Source organism: Lytechinus pictus, chromosome 3 (genome assembly GCF_037042905.1).
Source record: "Lytechinus pictus isolate F3 Inbred chromosome 3, Lp3.0, whole genome shotgun sequence".
In the NCBI taxonomy this organism is placed as follows: domain Eukaryota; kingdom Metazoa; phylum Echinodermata; class Echinoidea; order Temnopleuroida; family Toxopneustidae; genus Lytechinus; species Lytechinus pictus.
The window spans coordinates 249,083-256,595 of record NC_087247.1 but is presented as its reverse complement, the minus strand read 5'-3'; positions in this window follow the sequence as shown (position 1 = coordinate 256,595).

Below are 7,513 nucleotides of genomic sequence, written 5' to 3'. Positions count from 1 at the left end.
TGTATATTTAATTTGCTCTCAATATCAATTAAGACCAAAACATTCATTCATTTCTGCTCTCATTGAATTCATTAAACAAGTACCTAAATGCTGAATAAAACAGCTATTTTATTTATTGGATAAGCAATTGTCTGATGACTGGATTACCAAACATTCCATAAACTTAACACGAGAAGAACAGATAAAAATTGAGTAATATTACCTGGAAGGGCAAAAAGTATACAATGGTTATTAACATGGACTTATATTCCTTGGCTTGGGAGACCTGAGAATTAATCTTACATGTAGGTCCTCTTCTATTTCTAATATACACAGATGATATAGTATTCATATCTAGGAAAATTAAATTTCATGATGTTCACAGATGACACAATTTTTTTCTTGCCTAAACTACACATGAGTACATTCTGTGAAATATTTAATGAAGATCTACTTTGAAGACGTTCAATAATTGTTAGCCCATAAAATAAACATATATGCAAATTGTCATTGTTTTTCCTGCAATAGTCAAAATAACATGAAAGTCAAACATGCAATTATCACATAATTCATGTGTTTTTAAACTAAATGATAAACTTTCTTGGTAATATCGTGATGTTCCATTAGTTCAATAAAAGTATGTACATATAAAAAAAAAAGCTAAATCTCATAATGTATGTAGGCCTGTTGGTATCAGTCAAGCTGAAGGCTTTAAATGATTTTGACAGTGTATTGTCATAATGAGCTTATTACTTGAAGAAATAAACACGAGAACAGAGTTTATATGAAAAATAAGAGTTAGTAACGTCTTTTAAGGCAAACTTATAAAGCCAGAAATAATGAAAGATGCAACTCTGTGATCCTTAAGTCACCTTTGCACTCTTTTTGTACTCTAAATATTCTTACAAGTTTAGGTGACATATTGCAGTAGAATGTGTAGAAATATTGAACTTTCAATGTCTTATATGTAAATTTCGGTATCAGGACAACTACCCCCTGGACAATCACCCCCCGGACAACTACCCCCCGGACAATTACCCCCCAATGACGATTACCCCCCGGACAATAACCCCCCGGACAATTACCCACCGAGGACAACTACCCCCCGAGGACAATTACCCCCCGGACAATTACCCCCCCGGACAATTACCCCCCTGGACAATTACCCCCCGGACAACTACCCCCCGGACAACTACCCCCGGATAATTACCCCCCGGACAACTACCCCCCCGGACAACTACCCCCAGGACAATTATTCCCTATACATAGGGGTGCACAGAGTCCTACGTCGGCCGTACGTTTGACGTAAGAAGTACTCAAGGCATTCTCGAGTATCTTGGAATCAAATGTACGCCGTAAGAAAGCTGTAAAATTGAGCTCCATCCATAGGCGGATCCAGGGGGGCCGAGGGGCCGGCCCCCACCCCCCCCCCCCCCCCCCTCTATCGGCAGAGCAAAAAAATGAAGAAAAAAGGGGGAAATAAAGAAAAAATAAGAGGGGGGAGACGAGTGAAAAAAAAAAGGTCAGGGGATGACTTAGAAAATGATTTAAAAATATATTTCATGTCACTATAATAATTTTTTCGCTCGCGCTTCGCGCTCGCATAGCCTGTTCGGTGAGATACACATCTTGCTAAATAGGCTGATATGTAGCTTAAAATGTCAAGTTTTTAAGTCGATATTACAAAGCATATTTCAGCTCGGACATTATTCATAATTTTGTTTTATTAACAAACTGATTTTTAAGTGCTCTGTTTAATGTCTGTTTTATGGTGTGAATATAACTTGCAGCTTGCGCTATGCGCTCGCATTATTTGATTTGCCAAATTATATAACAAACTACTTAAAAACCCCCTTTTATGACAGATTAACAAAAATTTCGTCTCACGATTTGCGCTCGCATTTTTGTTAAAAATATATCAACTCACAAATCCTATTCATGATTACAAAAGTGCTAAAAATATCCAGTTTTCAGGCTTCAGTGTCAACACATTTTACTCACTCATTTAGGCTTATTACATTAATAAAAATGATAATAAAATTTTCATGAATTCTTAATGACTAAATTGTCCCTTTTCAGAAAAGAATATCGACAATATCAGAGTTTCATATGTTTCATATCGCGCTCAGGAAGAGGAATAAGAAAGTTGTAATCATTTTCATATGATGACAAAATGTCCTTAGACCTAGAATGTCCAGGTCCTAGGTCAAAATAATAATGAAGATATCAGCTCGCGCTTCACACTCGCATAATTTATTAAGTGCTTTCCACATCCACTTCACAATAACCATACTCAATGCTTTAGATAGTGCTCAAATTCACCATTTTCATACCGGAATATCAAGTATTTTCCGCTCGCGCTTCGCGCTCGCATTGCTTTTTCAATGAGATTAATATCTTGCTCAATATAGGCTGATATGGAGCTTAAAATATCAAGTTTCGAAGTCAATATACAAAACATATTTCATCTCGGATATCGAGCTTTCATTATTTTTACATTTACAAATTGATTTTTCAAGTGCTCTGTAAAATGTCCGTTTTATGGTCTAAATATTAATATTTTCAGCTCACGGTGCTCGGTCGCTTTATTTGATTTGCATAGGCATACTTCTTTATAAATTCTTACAAACCGTCCTTAAAATGCACCTTAAACGAATTGTATACTATCATGATTGCCAATTTGTAAAAAAAAAAACACTGTATTTGATTATGTCATATTGTTTACTATTTAGTAAATTTGGTACTTAATTACCTACTTTAATGTTTAATTACTTTCACCCAAGAATAATACACACAAAAACACCTTGTAATTTACAAGGTATTCTTGTGTGTATTATCTTTGCATAAATTTTTTTAGCTTACTGTATTAAGATATAAAGCCACATCTTAATCTGGAATGTGCACCAATTGTTTCATAATTCTTAGCTTCTTGTTAGTTGAACTGTTTTAAAATAACAGATTTATAGGTCTAATTGACAGTGTTAGTGTTGATAGTTGCGTTATCGACTTTCAATATTTCTTCCTATAAAGGTGTCTTTTTGACGTTTTATCTATTTGCCTGATTTTTTACCTGAAATTAAACCCCAAATAAATATTTAAAAAAATCAGATCAGTTGGAATCAGAGATATTCAGCATTTGTGATTATTATGACTAATCGTGTTCAATTGTTCTATGAAAACTTAGAATGAGGGCCAGTCTACAAATTTTCTGATGTATATATGCATAGCCAAACGGGAGGTTTCGGGTGCAAGCCCCCCCCCCCCCCATTTTCATGATGCAGAAGGCGCCGCTAAACAAAAACAAAAAAAAAAGAAAAAAGAAGAAAGTGAGAGAACAGGAGAAAGAGCAATATAAAAGAGAAAGAAAAAGTTATTAACGTAAGATAAAGAAGAAAATATTTCGGAAACCTGTGCCACCGACCAAAACTTACAATGGGTCCCGCTTAATTCTAACATTGATGCTGGAGAGAAGGGGGGATTTTATGAAGGTAATTATCCGGGGGGTAGTTGTCCGGGGGGTAATTGTCCGGGGGGTAGTTATCCGGGGGGTAGCTGTCCGGGGGGTAATTGTCCGGGGGGTAGTTGTCCGGGGGTAGTTGTCCTCGGGGGGTAGTTTCCTCGGGGGGTAATTGTCCGGGGGTAATTGTCCTCGGGGGGTAATTGTCCGGGGGGTAATTGTCCGGGGGTAGTTGTCCGGGGGGTGATTGTCCAGGGGGTAGTTGTCCTAGAACCGTAAATTTCAACAGATGACATCAAATTATCTTTTAAAGCTTATCACATGACCTCTGACTTGGATAATAAAATGCAGGCCCCCTCAGTGCATCTGTAACTGAGGTATAGTTGAAATAAAAAGCAAGGCAGCAATGAATAACTGCTGTAAGAGAGTTTTGCATGTAAATTTCAATTTTTGACCTTTCTAGGTTAGCTTTATTTGATTTATTCATTCATAAAGTACATAATCACAGATACACAACAGAAAGTGTATATATGCAGGGTGTTTCTTAAAAAAAAGATATGTTAACCAAAGTTCAAAGGTCAGCCAAATCAGAAATACATGAATTATTATGATTTCTATTCTACATAATTGGGTAACTCATCAACTTTGATTTAACACCTTGTTTGCATCACAATTGTCACTGGTCATAGAGTTATGGTCCTTCAAAGGCGAAGGGTACAAAACCTACTTTTTCCAAGTTTGGGAGTTGTTATGTACATGCACGAAACCAACTTTGTTGTACAGTTTCGGTTTCCCGTTCAAATTCCAGTGAAATGCTATCCCCTATGCTAACTTTTTGTGACTGCCATTTACATATTAACTGCAAACTTCAATCTCTGTTGAAAACATTCATCACTACCTTTTGCGCCAACACCTTCAACATTTTCACAGTACCTTCTCTGTCGACACTGCATGTCTCGCATTGCTCTTCTAACCATTGCGAGAAAGTGGCAAAGAACATCTGTCTTGTGCCAAACATGTGCCTGCAAGTCACCAAGATGTACTCAACCAAGATTCCAACTAGACACCATTTATGTGACATTCACTCGCAAAAAAGTTAGCAGAAGCGACAACATTTCATGAAATTTGAAGGGAAAAACTTTGATGAAACCAAAACCTTTCAAAAAAAGTGGGTTTCGTGCATGTACATTAAACCCTTTAAAACTTAAAAAAAAAGGTTATGTAGGGGAAGGAGTTGAGCCACCACCACAAGGCTATTAATTAATAAGTCAGACATTGTGGTTGTGTCATGTATTGATGACCCATTGCATAACCCTTAACAAACCCCACCACATTGTTTTCAACATTGAAACAAAAAATAATTTGTCAGAGGGAAAAATACAAATTTTAGTCAGAAAAGTATTTAAAAAAAAGGTGTGAAATAGATAAATGCTTTTTACCCACACGCATCTTAAACATAATAAAGACAAAAGAACAATATTGTCAGTCCAGGTATGGATCCTCATTCTTGTCATAGTCTTAAATGATGGATGCATATGAAATGTGCGGATGTGAAAATATCACATAAGTTTGGACTGGGGTAACTTGAGTCATGGTAATTTATTTGGTAATTAAAAAAACTTGAAAAGCTATTGATATGCAGGCAGAAAGGACCAAATTCACAATGCAGTTGTTCACTTTCGGAGGATGTTAGTATTTATAGAGAATTAGCGAGTGAAAAAGACTTTAAATAAAAAAAAATGTCATGCTGGTTCTTGTCCCATACCTTTTGTACATGGTTTTTGTGGCTCAACTTACCACATAGGTGGGGCAAGTTAAGCCATTTGACATTTTTTTTCAAAGGTGGCCGTGACTTTCAGAGTGGGGTTATAATGTTATATATAGGTAAAAAATGTTTCCCCAAGAATTCAATTTGTATGGCAAGGTACTCATTTTTACGAATCATATAAGTTCTAACATGGAAAAAGCAAAAAATTGCTCAACTGACACTGCCTTCCCCTACCCTTCGCCTTGAAAGGACCATAACTCTGACTCATGACAATTGTGATGCAAGGAAGGTTTCAAATCAAAGTTGATGAGTTACTCAGATATTCAGAAGAGACAGGAACAGAATCATGTATTCTTGATATGGGGGGGGGGGGGGGTTGGGGTCTAGAAGTTACGACTCTCGTCTTTCAACCAGAGAGACGTGGATTAGAATCCCAGCCATAGCATGTTTACTTTCTGCAAGAAATTTACCCACATTGTGCTGCACTCGACCCAGGTGAGGTGAATGGGTATCCGATAGGATTTATTCCTTGAATGCTTTAGCGCCTATACGGCGGCTCAGCTAAAGCCGGGGTAATAATATAATACAAAGCATCAAGCGCAGTAGAGTATATGCAATTACATAAGCTGCACTTTACAGAAAGAAACATATTATTATTTAGAACTTTGGTTACCTTTTTGTAGAAACACCCTGTACAATGATTCGTGCTCAAAACTTAGTGAAACCCACCACAAAATGCACTCTTTCATGCTGAGTGTTGAATGTAGGCAACAACACTACAATGTTTGGTGAGCCAACAGGAACTACTTTATTGACTAAAATATAGTTTTCACCTGACTTCACAATTAAATATTTTAAATATGACAGAACTTAAACACTTTAAATGTGTTTATTTTCTGGTGGGGTTCACCAACTTTTGAGAACCGCTGTCAGGGGGAGAGGCAAAGGCCATTTACCTTTCAAAGAGCCTAATTTTTCTAAATGTAATTTTTTTATACCTAAGAAACTCAAATTTTCTTACAACCATTATTTCCTCATTATTCCCCCTCACTCAAATAATTTAATTCCAAGGTTTATTTTCATTTTACATTTTATTAATCACACTTATACAGCCATGTATTGATCCATGATAAATGGTGTTTGCTACTAAAATGTCATAAAATATATCAACATTTTTAAAAGCAGTCTTATCAGCTAACAAGGTGGTTCACAAACCACAAGTTTCACCTGATTTTGCATTAAATAAAAGAAGCACTTTGATATTTTGACCACTAGATGACATTTGACCTTATATTATCATGAGGATGTGTGGTATTACCAAATTATTATTTCTACCAAGTACAAACACAATTGATGCAGAAATAAAGAAATGAGAGAAGTTGAATGAAAAATGGATAGATGACCTCATACCATTTGATCTTTGACCCCTAGATGACCTTTAACCCTATCATCCTCATGGGCTCACATGTAGTATAACCCCAGTAGCATATGCACCAAGTATGAACATATTTGGTGCAGAAATAATGAAAGGAGAGCAAGTTAAAAGAAATAAACATTTTTTTAACACACCAACATAAGTGATAACTGCTGTAGGTTTCTAGTACTGAACTTAGTTCAGGCGAGACAAATACTCTGCCCACAAGGCCACAGGACACTCCTGATTTTGTATTTCAACAAGAGCAGTTTCAAAGCATTCATAGTTGTATTGAGATGAAAATCATTTTTTTAATCTAATTTTCTTGGACTGATAGTCATTCATTAAAAATCTAAAAATGTATCTCGGTTCAATAATCACCCCTTCAGATTTTCAAAGTATATGTACTACACCTTGTTACAAAAAACAAACGTGATTTGAAAAATGTACCTATATCGACTTATCTATGAATTGTCAAAATCACCCATTATGTCTTTTTTTCTGCATATGTTACTGGGAGGAGAAAAAAAACACCTAGATGTATTCTCGACTACACAGTCAAACTGCACAATTGCCACATCAAGAATGTATTACACACCTACTGACCTCTTTGACCTAGTGAATTAAAACCTCATCAGGTCACATATGGATACATGAGCCAACAAATGAGAAGCCTTTCTGAACATTTAACAAATCATTCCTTTAGGAAATTAAATACATCAAAAAATATTCATCATGAATTCCCATATTAACAACTGTTTTATTTGCAATTAACAACTTTTACCTTTGAAATATTCTTTCATCAAAAACCAAATTTCACAACTTCAGCTGATTAACTAGGCCTTAACCTATCTCAAACATTTTATGTTTTCACAATGAAGAGTACCTTTTTAAC